At 33.2% G+C, this 23,833-nt stretch overlaps 1 pseudogene; it reads left to right on the top strand.

The window, feature by feature from the left end:
- The first annotated feature begins 375 nt into the window (after window positions 1-375).
- LOC149155421 (UDP-glucuronic acid decarboxylase 2-like) overlaps window positions 376-23,833 on the top strand; it is a 97,562-nt pseudogene continuing 74,104 nt past the window's right edge.

Below are 23,833 nucleotides of genomic sequence, written 5' to 3'. Positions count from 1 at the left end.
CCGGTGGTGGCACTTTGAAATTTCCTGATCTATTCGGTGGCAACAGATCAGATTTCCCAGTGGTGGCACTTTGAAAGTTCCTGATCTGTTTGGTGGCAGCAGATCGAATTTACCCAGTGGTGGCGCATTGGAGTTCCTGATCTGTTCAGTGGTAGCAGATCGGATTTTCCTGTTGGTGGTCCATTGGAGTTCCTGATCTATTCGGTGGTAGCAGATCAGATTTGCCTGGTGGTGGCGCATTGGACTTCCTGATCTGTTTGGTGGCAGCAGATCGGACTTGCCCGATGGTGGCTCATTGAAGACTTATTCATCAGATCAGAAATTTTATCAGTCCAATATGAATAACAGTGATGAATACTCTCTTAAGCCGGAAAGATGTGGTCTATTATCAGGCCAGTAGATTATTTTCTCAGGGAGCAGTGGCTGCTGTTGATTTTGATAGGAATCGCCATCGTATCGACTTTCTTTATCCTTCAGCCTAGATTTTTGGCTTCTAATGTGAATGAAAATGGAAGGTTTGTGCCCGAAAAACCTCATCGGGTTGTTTATGAGACTCCTGTTTCTCGGTTTGCTCAGTATCATTTGGGTTTGATTGTGAATTCGGGGGCGAAAGTGCCCCTAGGTTTGAAGAGAAAGTCCCTGCGAGTTGTTGTGACGGGTGGAGCTGGCTTTGTTGGCAGTCATCTACTTGACAGGCTCATGGCAAGAGGCGACAATGTTATTGTTGTCAACAATTTCTTCACAGGAAGGAAGGAGAATGTTTTGCATCATTTTGGCAATCCGAGGTTTGAACGGATAAGGCATGATGTTGTGGAACCCTTATTGTTGGAGGTTGATCAGATCTACCATTTGGCTTGCCCCACTTCCCCTGTGCATTACAAACACAATCCTGTGAAGACTATCAAAACTAATGATGTGGGAACCTTGAACATACTCAGACTTGCCAAGCGTGTTGGGGCACGTTTTCTGCTTACAAGTACTAGTGAGGGTTGTGGAGATCCTCTTGAACATCCTCAAACTGAAGCTTACTGGGGCAATCTTAATCCCATCGGAGTCCACAGTTGCTATGACGAGGGTAAGAGAACAGTCGAAACTCTGACTATGGATTATCACAGGGGAGAAAATGTTGAGGTTCGGATTGCTCAAATTTTCAATACATACGGTCCGCGAATGTGCCTTGATGATGGTCAGGTTGCAAGTAATTTTGTTGCTCAGGCTTTGCGCAAGGAGCCTTTGACAGTCTATGGAAATGGGAAATAGACACGGAGTTTCTAGTTCGTTTCTGATCTGGTTGAAGGCCATAGTGACTTATGGAGGGCGAACATGTTGGTCCTTTCAATCTTGGGAATCCTGGGGAATTTACAATGTTAGAACTAGAACAGGTTGAAGAAGGAAAGTATGACTCTAACAGTGATTGGCACATTCCATTGCTAATGGAAGAAAAGGGTGAGGAAGATGAAGAGCAGGAGCATAAACAAGAAGAAGAAGTAACATGAAATGTAATCAATAATGCAAGCCCAGAAAAGGCTGAAATAGACAGATTTGAGGTAAGTCCCCTACCAAGGAGATCAAGTAGGAATACTCGATTACCTTCTAAAGTGAAAGACTATGCACTAATGTCAAAGTTTTTAAACATTGTAGAACCTGCAAATTATGAGGAAGCAAGTAAATATGATGCATGGAGGGCTGCAATATATGAGGAAATAGAATCAATAAACAGAAGCCATACTTGGGATTTGGTTGAATTTCCTGAAGGTAAAACCCCCATAGGATGCAAATGGTTGTATAAACCAAAAATAAATGCAGATGGAAGTATAGAGAAACTTAAAGCTAGACTGGTAGCAAAGGGTTACTCACAGAAAGAGGGAATAGATTTCGATGACACCTTTTCTCCTGTAGCCAAATTAAACACCATTAGAATGTTAATTTCCTTAGCAACAAAACACAATTGGTAGTTACACCAGCTAGATGTTAAGTCTACATTTCTAAATGGTGACTTGAAGGAAGAAATTTATTTAGTACAGCCTGAAGGTTTTGTGAAAAAGGGGTAGGAACATCTTGCGTATAAATTGAAAAAGGTACTTTATGGTTTAAAACAGGCACCCAGGTCGTGGTATGAGAAAATTGACTCATTTTTTGTACAGCATGGCTTTCATAGGAGCTTGAATGATCCAAATCTGTATACCAAGTTTAATAAATAGAGGCAAGTTATTTTGATTTCTTTGTATGTAGATGATATGATCATAACAGGGAATGCTAACAATCTGATCAAAAAAATCAGATGTCACAAGTGTTTGAGATGGAAAGACCTCGGAAACCTTCATTATTACTTGGGATTGGAGTTATGGAAAGACTCTAGACAAACCTTTCTTACTCAAGGGAAGTATGCTAGAAGCTTGCTGGAAAGGTTCAGAATGGAGCAGTGCAGATCAACAGCAACACCATTATAGCAGAACTTAAAGTTGAGCAGTGACGACGGTACTAAAGATGTGGATGCAACCAAGTACAGACAGCTAGTTGGTAGTTTGATATATCTGACTACAACTAGACCAGATTTGGCATACTCCATTAGTGTGTTGAGCCAGTTCATGTCAAAACCACTCGAAAGTCACTAGGTCACAGCAAAAAGTGTGTTGAGGTATCTTAGTGGTACTAGTAATTATGGAATTTTGTACACTGACACTTCTGATGTTATTCTAGCAGGTTTTTCAGATTCCGATTGGGCAAGTAACTTGGATGATCGAAGATCTATCACAGGTTACGGATATAGCATTGGATCCGGGGTCATAGCATGGAGCAGCAAAAAGCAGCACACTGTAGCTTTATCTTCATGTGAAGCTGAGTACTAAGCATTGTGTGTAGCCACATGTGAAGCTATCTGGTTGAGAAGACTTCTCAACGATGCAAGAGAAGAGCAGAAAGAATCAACTATTATCAAAACTGACAACTAGAGTACCATCAAGCTTGCTTACAATCCAGTCTTTCATAAAAATACCAAGCATATTGATACTCAAGTTCATTTTGTTCGAGAGAAACAACAGTCAAAAGAGATATGTGTTGAATATTGTAAAACTTGTGATAACACGGCTGATATTTTTACTAAGCCTCTTGGGCGTGTAAAGTTTGATTTGTTTAGAGGGATGCTAGGACTTCAGGATAATCCTTTCTCCATTAAGGGGGGGAGTTGAAAATAATTAATATTATTTTGTATTAATGGAGAAATGGTTACACAAGTTGTAATGTATCTCCTTAGTTTAGGATTTGTTCCTAGAGCTTAGGAGTTTGGTTGCAACTTCCCGAGTTCTAGTAATGTACTTAATGATGTAATTGCTCATTTGATGAACGTAGAGTGTACGGAGAGAGTTCTTTTTGTTTGAGTGCAGTCTCCAGGTGCGGTACTCACCTGTGAGCTGCAACTCCTTCTTTTTCAATTCAAGTCTGATTTTTATCTATAATTACACCCAAATTACTCATAGTTTTTATAGTTTTGATGTAGTTTTAATAAAAACCAACTTTAGAAAGAGTTGAGTATGTATGCATACCCTAAATTAGTATTGCTATTATGAGCACACCAATATTTCTCCAGAAAATTGTGTTCATTTATTTTTTACTCTTAATCCATTCATGAAAATTTCTAAACAACAACCCTATTATATATATTTTTCCATAACATATATATATATATATATATATATATCCTTTTTCATCCTATCATTATATATATATATATCCTTTTTCATCGTATCATTTTCAACCTTTATGATTAGCTTTTGATCTTGTAGACTGTGTTTCGGTAAATAGAGAGAGCTGTTCCCATTTTTCAACGTGCACTTTTATGTATCCTTTAGATCCATGAGAATCGTATGTTATAGGGTGCATGATATCTATTTTTTTTTTCTAAATAAAATGGATTAACGGTTTCCAAAACTAATACTAGAAAAAGGTCGAAACCGGTTATATTTTATATCGTTTCGAAGCTCCCAACCAGGTGATGTTTGATATTTTTGGAAAGTAACTTCGTGTTCACTTCCTTAAAACTCCTTACTAGAGTCTCATAGCTGACTATATGAGAGCTGAGTGCCGTCGAACACTGGATCATACATAATATCACCTAGGGAAAACATTTGGACATTATATAGTATCAATAATAATATCTAAACAAACCTAAGTTTTTTCGAACACTGTGTCCATTGCAAGGTCTGAAAATGCAAGTGTAGATTGTAATGTTTGTAGTTTAATATTATAAAAAATATTTAATAATAAATATAACTATTAAATATAACCAAGGAAAACATTTAAATGGACAACAAATTTGAGCACTATTAAAATATTTATTTGATTATATATTTCAAAATTGGAAAAAGAAAAAAATAATTAAAATTTTATTTTAATTTATTATTTTTAGTAAAAATATTTGTTATATATATATATATTATAAAACTATGTAACAAGATGTTTAATCATGGAGATTTATTCTCATTTTATCGTAAATATTTTTAATTTGTAAATATGGTTTATTATAATATCATGGTTATTAATATCATATACTTAAAAAATCATAATTCATATTTATATGATACATGTTCATATAATATTTTGAAAAGGCAAAAAATAGATAACTACTTTTCAAATAAATCTAAACTTTTCATTTTTGGTGACTATTAACAATATTATAAAATATTTCACTGAAATTAAATCTCTATCATCCATTTAATATTTATTGATAATTAGAATTAGAATTAATAAATGATATCATTTATAAAATTAAAACATTAACATTCAAATAATCATTATTAAATTGCATATACATTTTAATCATTTTTAATTTGATTTGATTTAGGTGTGTGAGTACTTCACTTTCAAAATATATATATATATATATATATATATATATATATATATAAATAATTAATTTATTTTGTTTTAATCTAAAATAAAATATTAATTATTATTTTAATAATAAATTGTAAATAATTTATTTTTAATATTTTAAATTGAATTTTATTATTAATCTTAAAAATTAAAATAATTATATTTATATTTATATTTATATTTATGATTTATTAAAAATAAATAATATTAAGAAAACTTTACAATGGTATATAATTTATCAAGCTTTGTGTTTTGAGAGATGATTAGAAAATAGATGATTTGCGCTAGGCAGGAAAATATTATCTATATCAATTTAAAATGATTATTCCATAACTTTTATATATTAAAATTATATCCATTTAAAAAGATTATTCCATAAATTTTATTTATTAAAATAAATATTAGTATATAAATATAATATTTTTGAATTTTTAAAAATACATATCAATATATAAATATATGATTTTCAAAGTAAGGAAAATATTAGGATTTAATATTTACAGGTGGGTTATTTTTTTTAAGCACTTTCTAAAAAGGAAATCATTAATTTTTATATTTTTTTAATTTTTATGTTTTTTTTTTAATGATTTACTTATAAGATATTAAAAAAATAATATTTCTACAAAATTATTACCAAATATTTTAGATTGTATATTATGGATTGTTACCACGGTTTCTAAATTTTAATATAAATTTTCATCCTTAAAATTTCCCATTTTAAGATAACAAAAAATTTATTATTCATAATCACTGAAATCACTTTGAATTTTTTGTTTGGAGTTCAATGATATTATTCTCACCTCCACTTTCTCGTATTCATAAATCACATCTATTGTGTTAAACCAATGAAGAATTTTTCCTTTAATTTATTAGCTCTTTAATAATGCAATTCAACTTGTTTCCAAAGCTTTGTGGGTATTTCCCTTGTCTTGGTACTGGACCAAATTTTTAGATATAAGTAAATTCTTGTATATATGGATTTTATGTACATTTCACCATTCCAAAAAAACTCCAAAATACAATGATCTATATGTCCCTATCCCTAGTATGGTTGAGTGTAACACCCCAAACTGCATAGACAATTACTGTGCTTACTAAGTTTGAATTATTACTTTATCTTTTTACTATATTAACTTTTAAAGTTTTTTTTGAATGATAAATGAATGAGGGTGAGAAGCGAGGATATATTTTGTTACCTGATTAATGAATGATTAAGTGTTAAAGTTTTTTTAACAAGAATTGAAAGAAACCACTGTTAACCTCCAAAAAATAGTTAATTAACAGAAACAATTACTCATCTTCTCCCTCAAGAGGAGGAGGGGAGACAAATATGAGCGAGTCAAAAAAGGGAACAAAAAATTGTACCCAGTTATCTTTGAGCTGGGTGAAATAAACCAGTGGGAAAAACTCAAATACAGTTAGAGAGGTACGAGATTTGAGGTTTGACTGTGAGTCTTGAAGACGAAGGTACCTGACTGTAGCGGACTCAATTGACTGTGTGGAGGAGGAAGTGCTCGTGGGAGAGTCCGGACATAATTGCGAGACTCACAACTGGGTGGTGAGACCATCCAAGCAGGAACAAAACTTACTTATTTACAAATCTATGAACAGATAGGTGGTCTAAAACTACCTTTAAGGATATAAAGAAAAAATGGGAATATTAGCTTTGTAAATAGAGTTAAATTATATAAAACTAATTGTATACTATACATGCTATAGAGTTGACTGTAAGAGGATCAAAGAAAGTAACTAGAATATGCATATCATTCTAGTAGAAAGACAATTATAGATTAATTTGAAGAAAAATAAACAGAGAATATCATAGACATTATAACAAGAAGAATTAGTGATTTATGCATTTTGTATAATTTATTAACCAAGTAATTAATATAAGAAATGTCAATCCTACTATGCCAAGAATAATTTCAGTGACAAGAAATACTTAATACTTTTATACTCAATTATTCCAACAAACAATTTCTAGAAGAACGTACTACGTAACAGGCAGTAATACATCAGGATAACCAATAGAAATCTTCTTGGAAAAACATCGATAAAAAGCAAGAAATTAGCTTCGACATGCAAACATTTTCCAAGTACGAAAATTAAACCTTCTATGAGTTCTTGTAAATGAAAGGTTTCAAGGATTTAGCATTTGGATTCCAGATTGGATCAAATATAACAAAAGTCTATTCATACTATTAAAATTTCAACTACAAACCACAATTCAAAGTAGTGTTGACAGTTCCATTTCACCTTTAGAGTTTTAGTTTCAAAGGAAATAAATACATCTTAAGCCTTGACTACAGAGAATCGTAAAATTTGTGCCTAAACATCTAACTCTAGCATTCTCCAACAGAAAACCTAAGTAACTTAAATCTTGGTGGATATGTTCAAACTAAGCCGTAAAGGAAGGGCTGTAGCACGTTCAAAAAAATATTTCTAGAAACTCTTCATTCAAAAGCTATGGTTATAGACCCGCTGTATCTTAGCCACCACCCAAAATTCAAGATGCATTCCTATAGAAAACTTCATCTAAAAACCTAAAGAAATCAGTAAGAAAGTCCATTTCCAACCTATAAAGATTGACGAGGACCCGTGAGTTGAAGTATGTAAACAAACCTTCATAGTCACGAGAATCACAAGGCCAACGTGAGTTAATACGTGCACCACGCACAAAGCCAGTTTCGTAAACCACTGTGAGAAAGACCAAATAAGATCTCCATCAAGCATAAAGTATAAAATAGGGATAAAGATGCCAGCGAATACCTGAAAGTTGGTAGTTCCACTGAATGGCGGTCCGCCTGTACCAAACGAACCCAAAGTTAAAAATTAGAGTTTAAATATTGGCAAGAACAATTAAGACTAAAAACTAAACCTGTGGCTCACCTTTCCTTGGTCGATGACCATCCATGTTTCCCTCCTTAGGATGGGAAAGACAATGATAGACCCCTGTGTAGTTGGCAAGAAGTCAAAACCCCAAGTGCAGCGAGCTTCTGAAGCAAAACACATAAACAAGCAGCGCATAAAATAACGACGGCAGGAAATCAAATGCAACAGAGTACCTCTTGGAGTGGGCATAGTATAGTTCTCCATGGAACGAGATGAAACAAAACAAAACCCTCATAAGGCAGCAGAAGACCGAATTAGTTGTAGAGTAGCAAACTGAGAACTTGAGCTCGCTAAATGAACCATCGGATAGCCAAATGCGAGAGAAGCAGTTACGAAGACAAAACCCTAGCTGCTCTAAGCCATTGGATCGCCAATCCGAGATCGGAAGGGATAGATCCATCCAGCCATTGCATGGGAGCAAATCCCTCTCTCGAGTACATACAGAGGAATTAACCATGTTTCTACCGCATGTGTACAGCGCTACTAAAATCTAAATAAACAAATTATTTATATGGGTCAACTCAAGGCATGTTCACATGATTCATAAATGGTGGATTAGCTTGAAATGTAGATTGACATGCATCGAGCCCTAAGCTAAGATACGTTAAATAAAAGTGATACATGGTGATGAGTGTGGTAAAAGGTAAGTTCCAAAATAAAGCTCGATGTAAGAAACCTTAAATACATGTGATACATGATAACGAATATGGGATAAGGTAAGGACCTTAATAAAGCTTACCATCATAGTAATTTTTTTTTTTACATTATTAATAGAATGTAAGTGATAATTCTTACAAATAGCATTAGAGCTCAGGTTAATACACTGAGACTTTTGTGAAATATGTGTAGATCTATATGTGATATAGTAAACAACTAAGTAAATGTTATTGTGAACACAAAGACCAACATCAACAAAACAAAGGCAGATTGCAGAGGAGTCCTAGGCCAATGAATCAGCCAGAGACAAAATATGTGGAAGCCAACCCTGACATATGGATATAGCTGGGAGAAGAATCTCACCAAGCCAATGTTGTCCCACTCGAAATATTCAAACAGTTTCGTGCTGAGATGAAAAAATTAAGAACAAATAATGAATGATTACGACAAGAAAAGGAGAGCATTCTTAAAATTTTGTCTAATCGACAAAACCAATGAGAACCAGATCCCAGTGTTGAGGATAGAGAGAAAACCCCGACAGCCCATCATGGAAAGATAATTTTGAGTCGGTAGAACGACATGGGGAAGATGAAGAAGGATATTCAGGCAATGTATCCGACCAACTCAAGACAAAAATATAGAAATCTAAGTTACAAGGGGAATTTAAAAAGATAAAACCGTCACTCTTCGAAGGAGAATCTAAAGAGGCAGCTGAAGCTTGGCTAGAAGCTTGGCTAATTGACATGAGTAAATACTTTCATATTTATGATTAAACTAATAAACTTAAAGCACGTGTGGCAATTTATCAGTTAAGGGGTAGAGCTACTCTTTGGTGGGAAGAAATCAAAATGGTAAGAAAATTTTACGAGGAACAAGTCACGTGGAAGGAATTTCAAAAGCATTTCAAGGATAAGTATTTAACTTAACACTATTATGATGGAAAATAAAAGGAATTTCATGAATTAAGACTGGGAACCTTGACCATGGACGAGTATGTAAAATGATTCACCTCCTTACTGCGATATGTACCATATATGTAAGAAGAAAAGGCCAAGATTCAACATTTCATTAGTAGCCTACCAAATTTTATGAAAGAAAAACTTGATTTTGATTACCCAAGAGCCATGGATGATGTAGTGCGAAAGCCCGCATCTGTTACTAGCAAATGAAACAAAAAAGTGAGGGGCCTAAAGGATGACTGAGTAAAAAGGGGACGAATCTACCCCCAAATTGACAAACAAGGATTGCTAATGGTGGGAATATAAGGAAAAGCCCTTCAATAGATTTCCAGCAAGGAACTAGTCCAATATTGCCTACTCTAAAAATAGACAAACAGAAGGGGTTAATAAATATCCTAATGATCAGTAGCCAAAACAACCTCCGCAATGCTAGGGATGCGGAGAACCTCGTTACTACAAAAACTCTTTGCATAAAGCAAGGATCGAACAACTCTCAAATATGCAAGAAGCTTCCACTGTTGGGGGGGGTCGCTAAGAGTATGCCTAGAATTAATGCTGCTCTGGACAACCATCAAGAGGAATACCAACCCACCATGATTGAGAGTGAAGGTATGATTGCTAGTCAACCTGTATCTATTTTGTATGATCCCAGTGCTGGTCTAAGCTAGATGTTATTCCTAAGGTTGTAGAGAGTTCTCAACTACAGAGGAATAAGTTTCAAAAACCTTGGTTAGTGAATTAGCCACTCGGGAAAAAAGAAGGCTAAATGCATAGACAAAATGTTGTCCTAGCACAATTTCAGGACAACCAATCATTGTGAACTTTAATATACTCCCTTTGGGTTCAAACAAAATGCAAATATACATGGATTGGGTGGAAGGATGTTGGTCCCTAGTTGACAGTAAGGAGAAAACTGTAAGTTATATCACTGAGTTAGGGCAAAGAAAGGAATTACAAGGAATCAAGAAAATATTAAGTTGTGTCCTATTACTGCTAATCAACTAGGAAAATGTATTAGGAAACGATGTCAGATTTATGCAGTCGAGGTAGGATACATGAACTCCAAAAATAAAATGACTTCCTTGGAAAATATCAATGTTATTCAGGAATTTGTTGATGTATTCCTTGAATCCATTCCAGGATTACCACCTAAGCGTGATATCGATTTCACCATTGAATTGGTTCCAAGTGCAACCCCTATATCCAAAGCCCCTTATCGCATGAGCATACCTTAGTTAATAGAACTCAAAATATAGCTTCAAGAACTTCTGGATAAAGGTTATATCCACCCCAGAATGTCTCCTTGGGGAGACCCCGTATTGTTCATATGGAATAAAGAAAACAATTTGAGACTATGCATTGATTCTCATCAATTGAATAAACTAACTATCAAAAATAAATATCCTTTGCCACATAATTTATTTGATCAAGTGCAAGGAGCTAGAGTATTCTAAAAAATTGATATGGGTCTGGCTACCACCTGATAAGGATAAAGGAGGAAGATGTTTATAAAACTACCTTCCACCCTCATTATGGCCATTACGATTTCGTGGTGTTACGCCTTAGCTACTTTTATGAGTATGATGCATGACATTTTTCAGCCATATTTAGAAAAATTTGTACTGATTTTTATTGATAACATTTTAAATTATTCCAAGAATTAGGAGGAGCACGAGAAGCATCTTAGGATAATGTTGCAAATTTTGAGAGAAAATCATCTATACGCTAAATATAGCAAGTGTGACTTTTTCAAAAGTCAAATACAGTATTTGGGTTAGGTTATATCAGCAGAGGGAATAGTAGTGGATTCAGTAAACATTAAAACTATTATGGAATGAACCACCCCAAGGAATGTTGCTGATATCATATCATTCTTAGGCTTGGTCGGTTACTACTGTCGTTTCATTGAGGGATTTTTGAAAATTACTTTTCCAGTGACCTCATTACAGAAGAAAGGACATACCTTATGATGTACAATTGAATGTCAGCAAAGATTTGTAAGATTAAAACATCTACTCACCACTGCACCCGTGTTAAAGGTATCAGATCCGGAAAAATCTTTTGTGGTTTGCACGAATGCAAGTAAAGAAGGTTGTGGTGGAGTGTTGACACAAGAAGGAAAAGTTATTGCCTATGAATCACATAAATTAAAAGAATATGAGGAACAACATTGCGCTTATGATCTTGAATTGACAACAATAGTGCATGCACTTAAAATGTGGCAACGCTGTCTATTGCAGAAGAAATCTTTGTTATTAACGGATCACAACAGCCTTACAAATTTCTTTAACAAATCTAGTTTAAATGCTCAGCAGGCCAGATGGACAACATTTTTGAGTGAATTTGATTTCGAAATGAAACACCTTAAAGGGAAAGAAAATCGAGTGGCCGACGCATTAAGCAGAAAATTACATTGTATTTATGAAATTCAATTCAGCGAGGTGCGATCAAATATTCCTGAGATAATTAAGGAAGCCTCCCTTAAGGACCCAGAATATGCTTTCCTTTGGCAGCAGGCAAGAGAAGCTCAATTGAAGGGGGAAACATCAGATTATGAAATAAATTCAGATAAAATACTCACCTTGAAAAGCTATGTGTATGTTGCTAAACAAAGTTCCCTCAAACAATTGATATTGAATGAATTTCATAGGAAACCGTATGATTCCCACCCAGGATCCCATAAGCTATTTTTTGCAATCAAGAAAGGTTAATCTTGGTCCAGATTAAATAAAGATGTCACTGAGTACATATCCAAATGTTTGGAGTGTCAGTTGGTGAAGGCAAAGCATCAATATCCTACTGGGCTACTGCAACCTTTGTCCATTCCGGAGTGGAAATGGGAGACAATTTCTCTAGAGTTCATCATTGGGTTACCTCGGACTAAGAAGCATCATGAATAAATTAAGGTTATGGTGTACAAGATAAGCAAAACCACTCATTTTATACCTATGAAATCCACTTACAAAACTGTGGAAATTTCAAACATATTTATGAAGGAGATTTTTCGTCTGCATGAAATACCCAAGGTGGTAATTTCTGATAGGGATGTAAAATTTGCATCCACATTTAGGAAAACAATCCTGGGTACCCAAAATCCAATTTAGTACCACGTACCATCCTCAGATGGATGATCAAACTGAATGAGTGAATCAAGTTTTGGAGGACACATTACGAATGTTTGTGATGCAACAACCACAAAAGTGGGAATATTACCTCCATCTAGTGGAATTTTCTTACAATAATGGGCATCATGAATCACTGGGCATTATTCCCTTTGAGGTGTTGTATGGAAGAAGGTGTAGGATGCCCATAGATTGGAATAGTCCAGTCAATAAACTAGCCTTAAGGTATGACATGTTAGCAGAAATGGAGGAGACTGCTAAGAAGGTTCGTCAAAATCTAAGAGCTACCCAGGATAGACAAAAGATATATGTAGATAAAAAAAGGATATAAAAAGAATTCCAGTTGGGGGATCATGTATACCTAAGGGTCAAGCCCCAAAAAAGCTCCTTACAGTGGATGGGTTGTGCTAAGTTAGCACCTCGGTACTGTGGGCCTTTTCAAGTCTTAGAACAGACTGGGCCTGTAGCATACAAGCTCACATTACCAAGCCAAATCCGGGTCCACAATGTTTTCCATGTTTCCTGGCTAAAAACATATGTGTACAACCCTTAGCATATAATTAACTGGAAAAATATACAGGTAATAAGTTATTAGAATATATAATAACTGGAAAGTTTTCACGACAAATGTATATGTGCGGGTCAAACTGGAAGGAGAGTTTCTGGAAGAACCTCTTCGTATTCTCAATCAGAGAGAAACCACCGTGCGAAAACGAGCCATCACCTAGGTTAAAGTGTAGTGGAAGCACTTTGGCCCACAAGAGGCCACTTGGGAAGAAGAGGAATTCATGTGAAAAGCTTATCCGGCATTATTTTATTAAGTCAGAAAGAACACCAGGGACGGTGTTCCTCACATGTGGGGGGGGGGGATGTAACACCCCGAACTGCATAGACAATTACTTTGGTTACTAAGTTTTACTTATTACTTTAGCTTTTTATTCTATTAGCTTTTTAATTTATTTTTGAATGATAAATGACTGAGGTTGAGAGGCTAGGATATATTTTGTTACCTGATTAATGAATAATTAGGAGTTAAAGTATTTTTAACAAGAACTGAAAGAAATAATTGTTAACCTTGAAATAATAGTTAATTAAAAGAAACATTTCCTCATCTGCTCCCTCTAGAGGAGGAGGGGAGACAGAGATGAGGGAGTCAAAAAAGGGGAACAATAAAACCTACCTAGTTATCCTTGAGTTATGTGAAATAAACCAGTGGGAAAAACCCGAATACAGTCGGAGAGGTACAAGACTTGAGGCTGGAATGTGAGTGCTAAAGCCCAAGGTACCTGACTGTGGTGGACTCAATTGGCTGTGTGGAGGAGGAAGTGCTCGGGGGAGAGTCTGAATGTAATTTCCAGATTCACAGCTGGGTGTTGAGACCTTCCAAGCAGGAACAGAAGTTACATATTTACAAATCTGTTAATAGATAAGTGGTCTAAAACTACCTTTAAGGATGTAAATCGAAAATAGGAATATTAGCTCTATAAAAAGAGTTAAGTTCTATACAACTAAATGTATACTATACATGCTATAGAGCTGACTGTAATCTGAATAAAGGATAAAAAAATTTAACTAGAATATGCATATCATTCCAGTAGAAAGACAATTCTAGATCAATTTAAAGAAAAATAGACACAGAATATCATAGACATTGTAACAAGAAGAATTAGTGATTTATGCGTTTTGTATAACTTATTAACCAAGTACTTTTTATAAGAAATGCGAGTCCTTCTATGCTCAGAATAATTTCATTGACAGGAAATACTTGATACTGTGATATTCAATTATTTCAATAGACAATTTTTGGAAGAACGTACTACAATAACAGGTAGTAATACATCAAGATAACCAATACAAATCTTCTTGGAAAAACATTGACAGAAAGGAAGAAATGAACTTCGGCATGCAAACATTTTCCAAGAACAAAAACTAAACCTTCTACTAGTTCTTGTAAATGAATGGTTTCAACGATTTAGCAATTGGATTCTAGATTGGAACAATTATAACAAAAGCTTGTTCATATTATTAAAATAACAACTGCAAGCCACAATTCAAAGTAGAGTCGATAGTTCCAGTTCGGCTTTAGAGGCCTTTTAATTTCAAAGGATATAAATACATCTTAGCCCTTGACTGCAAAGAATCATAAAAGTTGTGCCTAAACCTCTAACTCTAGCATTCTCCAACGAGAGACCTAGGTATCTTAAATATCATTGGATATGCTCAGACTACACCATAAATGACGGGCTGTATCAAGTTCTCAAAAGATTTTCAAAATCTCTTCATTCAAAAGATAAGGTTATAGACTTGTGGTATCTTAGCCATTGCCCAAAATTCAAGACGCATTCCTAGAGAAAACTTAATCTAAACACCTAAAGAAATCAGTAAGAAAGTCTGTTTCCAACTTGTAAAGATTGACGAGGACCTATGAGTGGTAAGTACACAAGAAAAGCCTTCACGGTCACAAGAATGACAAGGCCGGTGTGAGTTAATACCTGCATAATGCATAAAACCAGTTTTGTAAACCACTGTGGGAAAGACAAAATAAGATCTCCATGGTCAAACTGAAAGAGTGAAACAAGTTTTGGTGGACACATTACGAATGTTTGTGATGCAACAACCACAGAAGTGGGAAGATTACGTCCATCTACTAGAATTTTCTTATAATAATGGGAATCATGAATCACTGGGCATGAGTCCCTTTGAGGTGTTGTATGGAAGAAGTTGCAGGGTGCCCATAGATTCGAATAGTCTATTCAATAAACTAGGCTGAAGCCATGATATGTTAGTAGAAATGAAGGAGACGGTTAAGAAGGTTTGTCAAAATCTAAGAGCTGCATAGAACAGTCAAAAGATGTATGTAGATGAAAAAAGGATATACAAAGGATTCCAATTGGGGGACCATGTATACCTAAGGGTCAGGCCCTGAAAAATCTCCTTATAGTGGAGGGGTTGTGCTAAGTTAGCACCCCGGTACTGTGGACCTTTTCAAGTCTTAGAATGAATTGATCCTGTAGCATACAAGCTCACATTACCAAGCCATATTCAGGTCCACAATGTTTTCCATGTTTCCTTGCTAAAAAGATATGCGTACAACCCTCAGCATATAAGTAACTGGAAAAACATACAGGTAATAAGTTATTAGAATATATGACTTATAAATTAACTGTTTTGGGAAAGTTTTGACGACAAATGCATATGTGTGGGTTGAACTTGAAGGAGAGTTCTGGAAGAACCTCTTCGTATTCTCAATCGAAGAGAAACCACCTTGCGGAAACGAGCCATCACCTAGGTTAAAGTGCAGTGGAAGCACTTTGGCCTGCAAGAGGCCACCTGGGAAGAAGAGGAATTCATGTGAAAAGCTTGTTCGGCATTATTTTATTAAGTAGAAAAAAACACTAGGGACAGTGTTCCTCACATGGGGGGGGGGATGTAACACCCCAAACTTCCTAAGCAATTACTGTGGTTACTAATTTTTACTTATTACTTTAGCTTTTTCCTATATTAGATTTTTAATTTATTTTGAAGGATATATGACTCAGATTGAGAGGCCAGGATATATTTTGTTACCTGATTAATGAATAATTAGGAGTTAAAGTATTTTTAACAAGAACTGAAAGAAACAATTGTTAAGCTCAAAATAATAGTTAATTAAAAGAAACAGTTACTCATTTGATCCCTTAAGAGGAGGAGGGGAGATAGAGACGAGGGAGTCAAAAAAAGGGAACAAAAAAGGTTACCTTGTTATCCTTGAGCTCGCTGAAATAAACCAATGGGAGAAATTCGAATACGGTCGGAGAGGAACAAGACTTGAGGCTAGACTGTGAGTCTTGAAGCCCAAGGTACCTGACTGTAGTGGAATCAATCGGCTGTGTGGAGGAGGAAGTGACCGAGGGAGAGTCTAGACATAATTTCCAGACTCATGGTTGGGTGTTGAGACCTTCCAAGCAAGAACAAAAGTTACATATTTACAAATCTGTTAACAGATGAGTGGTCTAAAACTACCTTTAAGGATGTAAATCGAAAATGAGAATATTAACTCTGTAAAAAGAGTTAAATTCTATACAACTGACTGTATACTATAGATGCTATAGAGCCGACTGTAATCTAAATAAAGGATCAAAGAAATTAACTAGAATATGCATATCCTTCCAGTAGAAAGACAATTCTAGATCAATTTGAAGAAAAATATACAGAGAATATCAGAGACATTGTAACAAGAAGAATTAGTGATTTATGTGCTTTGTATAATTTATTAACCAATTACTTATTATAAGAAATGCCAATCCATCTATGCTCAGAATAATTTCATTGATAGGAAATACTTGATACTGTGATATTCAATTATTCCAACAAACAATTTCTGGAAGAACGTACTATGATAACAGGCAGTAATACATCAAGATAACCAATACAAATATTCTTGGAAAAACATTGACAAAAAGGAAGTAATAAACTTCAGCATGCAAACATTTTCCAAGAACAAAAACTAAACCTTCTACCAGTTCTTGTAAATGAAGGGTTTCAACGATTTAGCAATTGGATTCTAGATTGGAACAATTACAACAAAAGCTTGTTCATATTATTAAGATAACAACTGCAAACCACAATTAAAAGTAGAGTCGATAGTTCCAGTTCAGCTTTAGAGGCCTTTTAGTTTCAAACGAAATAAATACATCTTAATCCTTGATCACAGAGAATCGTAAAATTTGTGCCTAAACATCTAACTCTAGCATTCTCCAACAGAAAACCTAAGTAACTTAAATCTTGGTGGATATGTTCAAACTAAGCCGTAAAGGAAGGGCTGTAGCACGTTCAAAAAAATATTTCCAGAAATCCTTCATTCAAAATCTTAGGCTATAGACTCACGGTATCTTAGCCACCGCCCAAAATTCAAGGCATGTTACTAGAAAAAAATTCATCTAAACACCTAAAGAAATCAATAAGAAAGTTTGTTTCCAACCTGTAAAGATTGATGAGGACCCATGAGTGGTAAGTACGGAAACAAAGCCTTCACGGTCATGAGAACCAGTTTTGTAAACCATTGTGAGAAATACAATAAGATCTCCATCAAGAATAAAGGTTAAAGCAGAGAGAGAGAGTTGACATCAAATACTTGGAAGTGTGTAGTTCCTGTGAATGGTGGTCCGCCTTTACCAATTGAACCCAAAATTAGCAAATTAAAGTTTAAATATTGGCAAAAACAATTAAGACTAAAAGTTAAATCTATGGTTCACCTCTCCGAGGTCGATGACCATCCAAGTTGCCCTCCTTAGGATCGGAAAGCTGACAAAAGACCCCTGTGCAGTTGGGAAAGCAGTCAAAACACCAAGCGGAAGTAGCTTTTGAAGCAAAACAAATAAACAAGAAGCACAGAACATAACGACGGTGAGAAAATGAATGCGATGGAGTACCTCTTGGAGTGGGCACAATATATTTCTCCATGGAACTAGATGAAACAAGAAAAACCCTCACAAGGGAGAAAAAGACCGAATTAGTTGCAGAGCAGCAAACCCAGAACTCAAACTCGCCAAAGGAACCATCGAACAACCAAACACGGGAGAAGCAGTTACGAGGCTAATCCCTATCTACTCCAAGCTGTTAGATCGCCAACCCCAGATCGGAGGGGGCAAGTCCATACAACTATCGCATGCCAGCAAAGCCCTCTGGCGAGTACATGCAGAGGCATTAACCATGTTTGTACCGCATATGTACAGCACTGCTAAAATCTAAATAAATAGATTATTTATATGGGTCAACTCAAGGCCTGTTGACGTGATTCATAAATAGTGGATTGGCTTGAACTGTATATTGACATGCATTGAGCCCCGAGGTAAGTTACCTTAAATAAAAGCAATACATGGTGATGAATATGGTAAAAGATAAGGTCCAAAATAAAGCTCGATGTAAGAAACCTTAAATACATGAGATACATGATAATGAATATGGGATAAGATAATGTCCTTAATAAAGCTTACCTTCATAGTGCATATTTTTTTATATTATTAATAGAATGTAAGTGATAAGTGTTACATTGAGGCTCTTCACAAGGACAATAAGGTACAACTAGATGTTCTCATCCAAAATTGAATTCTTCTCTGCATTGATAATTTGTTTAAGTCATCCAATTCTTGCAAAGTATGCTTTAAGTGTCTTTTTTTTATGCCTGGTGGAAAATATTAAGACATATATACAACATTTGATATAAGAAAAAATATTAAAAGAAACCCCTTACTTTTCCAGCTTTTCTTTTCTTTGAATAACTTCATTTTAATCTATAGAAAAAATGATTTGATAAGAATATTTTCTAAGTGACCTTTATCTTCTACTTTTCTTTTCTTGTATTTCCTTTTGCATCCCCTTCCTTTTCAAGCTCATAATAAAGCTTTCTATACAAATACCAAGTTATATTTCCTTTCTATATAAATGCCGAACCGACGAAATTCACCTATAATAAAACCTACAACTATACCTCAAAACAAGAGCCTATAATGCTACCTACGGGACATTCTATTGATTTGATATTTCGGGATTGTAGTGATTTCCGTACAAATACGAAGTACTATTCCTCATTTTCTTTAAAAGTTGAAATTCAAACCAATATAAGATCTTCAAAATTAAAAGCGTTCTAAGTTATGCTTCCTTTTGAATATTGAGAATAAAGTTTATGAATAGAATTATTTTACTTTATCCTAAGCGATATTGTTTTACTTTTAAATCTCATTATATCTAATTCTAAGAATGCGATATTGTTTTCCTTTAAATCTCATTAATTCTTATTATCCGTGGAGGGGTATAACGCGTTCGCAAATGCATTGACCGTTCCATTAAGCTTGAGTGACTTAAAATCAAATAACAAATTGTAAGGTTAACTTTATAATATAAAATTAATTTATTTTTTGAATAATTTTAATTTTATTTTTTTTTTATTGTAATTGGTTAAATGAGCTAGACTCTTTTATTATATTATGAAGATTATGTACTTGCAATTAATGTTTCTAAATCTAATTCGACGTTTACAATTAAACATCTATTTAAGCTTTCCGGACCAATTAAACCCTATTTATAGTTTTCGGACATAATCTGACGCTTGATGAAATGCACTAGTTAACGATTTCAATACAACTATCATTTTCAATTATTATTTTTTCCATCCACCTGCGCTTCAGGATAACTTCTTAAGTTCTTTGGAAATTTGATTCATATAATTGTTTAAGATAGATTCTTATACCTTTCGATTCGAAAAGGCAAGATACACCTCCTCTCTTGTGAGTTCAAATAGTTGATTTGAATTAAGAAAATAATCTATATAGTTGATTTATTAATTTTCATGAAACTAAAATTTCTCATTATAATTATTTTTTAACAAGATTGAATGAATATGTGAACCAATTATAAACTTTAATTATGAAATGTTTGTCATCCCACTACAGGTTTCTTTGCCTAACCTGAGAAAACATTAAATTAAATGTTTAAACTGGAAAATTTGAAGAGGGCTTTATACTGTACTATTTATGTGTTGTGATTAGACCTGTGTTGCAAGTTATTTATGTGTTGTGATTAGACATGTGTCGCAAGGTATTTGTTGTGATTGGGCATGTGTTCCAAGTACTCCATCTTATGTTCGAAAAGGCATTGCACAACAATTTTAAATTTTTGGGAGGTTTTTCTTTGCAATCGACAAAATTCACGAGCTTAAACCTTTTCCAAAATTAAAATAAAATTTATAATAGATGGCTTTACTAATTGCAAATCCATGTTATTTGTAACTAATCCATGTTATTTGTAACTCTGAACTTATTACTTGTTAAAAAGGATGGGCAAACAAAACATCAAAATTGAAAACAACAAATTTACGAGAACACTTTGTCACTTTAAATTTATTATTTGTTAAAAAGAATTGGCCAACAAACGTCGAAGTCAAGAATGCCGAACAATTTCGGGCATCTTTTTGAACAAAGGAAGAAGACTCACACTTTATATCTAAATAATAGTGTATCTTAAAAGATATAATAAAGTCGTATCCCTAATTTAATATTATTAAATTTGATTAATTATGGAAATATTAAAAATATGAAAGAATGAAAATATTTTAAAACAAAAAATTTTACATTTTTGTTTTACAAAATTTAAAAACTTTTTTAGGGGTTAAAAAAATCATATAATATACACATTAATTTATTAATTGTGAAAATAATAAAAATATGAAAAAACAAAAAAAATTAAAATATGATTTTTTTTTAAACATTTTAATTTTTTTTTGTTTCATAAAACTCAAAAACATTTTTTTTTAAGCATATAGTATTCATGTTAATTTATTATTTTATTATCAACTTTAGTATTATTTTAATTTTTTATTTAAATTAAAAATCATTTTCATTTTTTATTTAAATTAAAAATAAATATGTCAGTATAATAATGTATATTTTTATTTTAAATCAATTTCTCATTCATTTTCATCATTTTTTTTAGCATATAGTATTTATGTTAATTTATTATTTTATTATCAACTTTAGTATTATTTTAATTTTTTATATAAATTAAAAATCATTTTCATTTTTTATTTAAATTAAAAATAAATATGTTAGTATATTAATGTATATTTTTATTTTAAATCAATTTCTCATTCATTTTCAACAATATTAAGTGAGAAATTTTTCAATTCAATAATGCATGCTGTCAGATTGAGTGAATTTGACATTTTTTTTCACCTGATTTCTCATCCACTCTCACTAATCTTAGTGGAGGAGAAATTTTAAAAATCAGATGAATACTTCAAAAAGTAAAAATTGTATAGTAAATATTTATTTAATTAATTTTGAATATTAAATATTAATTTTATTTTTAAATAATTATTTTTTAAAGAAAATAATAAATAAGTATCTTAACTACTTTTTAATAATTATTTGTTTAAATTGATTAAAATCATAAATAGGTATGGTAAATTCATGAATGAATAGATAATTTATAATACTAAATTATTTATTATTATTTAAGTTTATTTTTTCTAAGTAATTATTGAGATATAATTTGGCATTTAAGTTTTATTATTCAAATGGTTTTGGAAACAAAATACAAGATGTTTGGAGGTAGTGCTAGAATTAAGCTTAAAATAATTAATTAAAATATAACCGGTAATGTTGTATGTAGCAATCACTCACTATTGAATTATACTAGTGGAAGTGAAATGAAAAGAGGTGGTGATTAATATCATTGTCATAAATATAATATGTTTGTCTTTACCTAATAAAATAATAGTTTATCTTTAAAACAATTATCCATCCCGCCTACAAGTTAGGCTATGGAATAATATATGCATGTGCTTTCTAGATCTTACTATTGCTTACAATAAAGCAAAGTAGTAGAAATTATTGTAGCTTGTACTTGTGAGTATTTACTAGATGACATTTGATATTGAAAATTATTTCCCTTCCATCTATTATGTTATTTTGTTTAGATTTCTCATTTTTGTTCCCTTTTACAAAAAAAGAGAAAAAAAATGAAGAAACTTAAAATATATGCCTAACCATTCCCATGGCTTCTTCTATTGACTAATCAAGAAATGTTTTAGAGGTATCTTCTTGATGCAATCTCTCTCTCTCTCTCTCTCTCTCTCTCTCTCTCTCTCTCTCTCTCTCTCTATATATATATATATATATATAATCTAAATTATCTATATCACATTCATGCTCGTAGTGTGGTTCCTCTAACACTTCCTCCACGATCTTCCTTCAACTACCAAGAAAAATTATCTTAACCATTGTTTAGATTTCTATCCCCTTTTCCATATATTCAACTTGTCTGTTCATGCTTTAGTCCTTCCCTTCTCTTCATTAACTCAACTCACCACTTCATCTTTCTATAAGAATCTCCCAGACCTTGTCCTTCCACCACTTTCAAATATTACACCTCACTTCTTATACTGCTCTCTCTCCCTTGATATTATGCCACTTCCATATTACATTTGAATTTAACTATTTATTCTTTTGGATTCATCATAGACTACTATCAAGCCATGATTGGTGGGTTAAAAGGAATATAGTATAGTTTCACCAAAACCATCTTCGCCTAAGTTAAAATTTCTTTTACCATCCTTCCAAAGGCTTTGTTATTGAACTCCTCCTCTACTTGTGAAAAATATTGGCTAAATTTAGTTGGAAATTCAGTGATGTATCCTTCTATTATGATTTTAACATGAAAATCAACAACTCTTACAACTTCAATATTGACTATATACAATACAATTAGGTTCTAAACATTTCACCAAATCCCTCTCCTCAGTTTCTAGGCTAGTCAAGGATGCTTCCCTACTCTACTCATCTAGTAAAAAAACAACACTAGTGATTATAATGAGATGACATCATAGTTGTCATGGTAATCATGCAATAATGCACATTGACAACCTTGGCATATTGACTCAAAAATAGGTTTATTTTTCTAAACTAATGATGCTCCACATAGCCCTAGGTTAACATGAAAATAATACTTCCAAAACCATACAAAATTCATGATAATATCCCATGATGAAACCATTTTTTCTATCAATTTGAGGCCTAGATACAAATTGATGTCCAACAAGAGGTTCATTGTTATCTAGGTACTAGCATTTTCAATCCCCTTGATGGGAGATGTTTCACCCACATTATACCCAACCATAAATGGTTTTCTATGGATTTAATTAATATAGCTAACATGATCAATGACCATCCTAAAAATCATCCTTAGCAAACAATCAATATTATAGACCATTGATCGCCATACCAAAATCACCACATAAAGAGTTAATTGATAACCATTATCTCTAATAATATCATTCTAACCAATTGGCCCAATAACTTATCCAATCAAAGAATAGTCATTGGATAAAATAGATAAACAAAAAAATTAAATATGTCATAACCATAAACTAGAATTTGAAAGGAGAGCCTTATTCTATTTATTTGAATTATAATCTAGTACATAATGACCTAGTCTTGATCAATGTCTAATGTGGAAGTTTTTAAATCCAATGCATTCAATTATTTGACATTTAAACTTTATTTAACCACTATCTAGTCAAAAATTATACAATTATTTAATATAATAAAACCATTTATATGCATTAATGGAAAGGTTAATTCAAAACCATGTATGTGTTGGAGTACTTCAAGCTCCCTTAGTCACGAACTAATTGATATTTGTCTCACATTTGGCTAGGTAGACTCAATTTTCCACCACTCTCTTAACATATATTTAAATTTAACTATATTCAAACTAGGTTAGTTTAACAATATTTTAATCTAACACCACACATCAGTTTTCTCCCACGAGAGCATTTCTAGAAGGTAGTTGTAC

The sequence above is a fragment of the Pinus tabuliformis genome, chromosome 9 (assembly GCF_031772625.1).
Source record: "Pinus tabuliformis cultivar Carrire ecotype Pingquan chromosome 9, CPIR1, whole genome shotgun sequence".
NCBI classification, from domain to species: domain Eukaryota; kingdom Viridiplantae; phylum Streptophyta; class Pinopsida; order Pinales; family Pinaceae; genus Pinus; species Pinus tabuliformis.
Note: the sequence above shows the minus strand (reverse complement) of the source record. Positions and strands in the feature narration are given on the sequence as shown.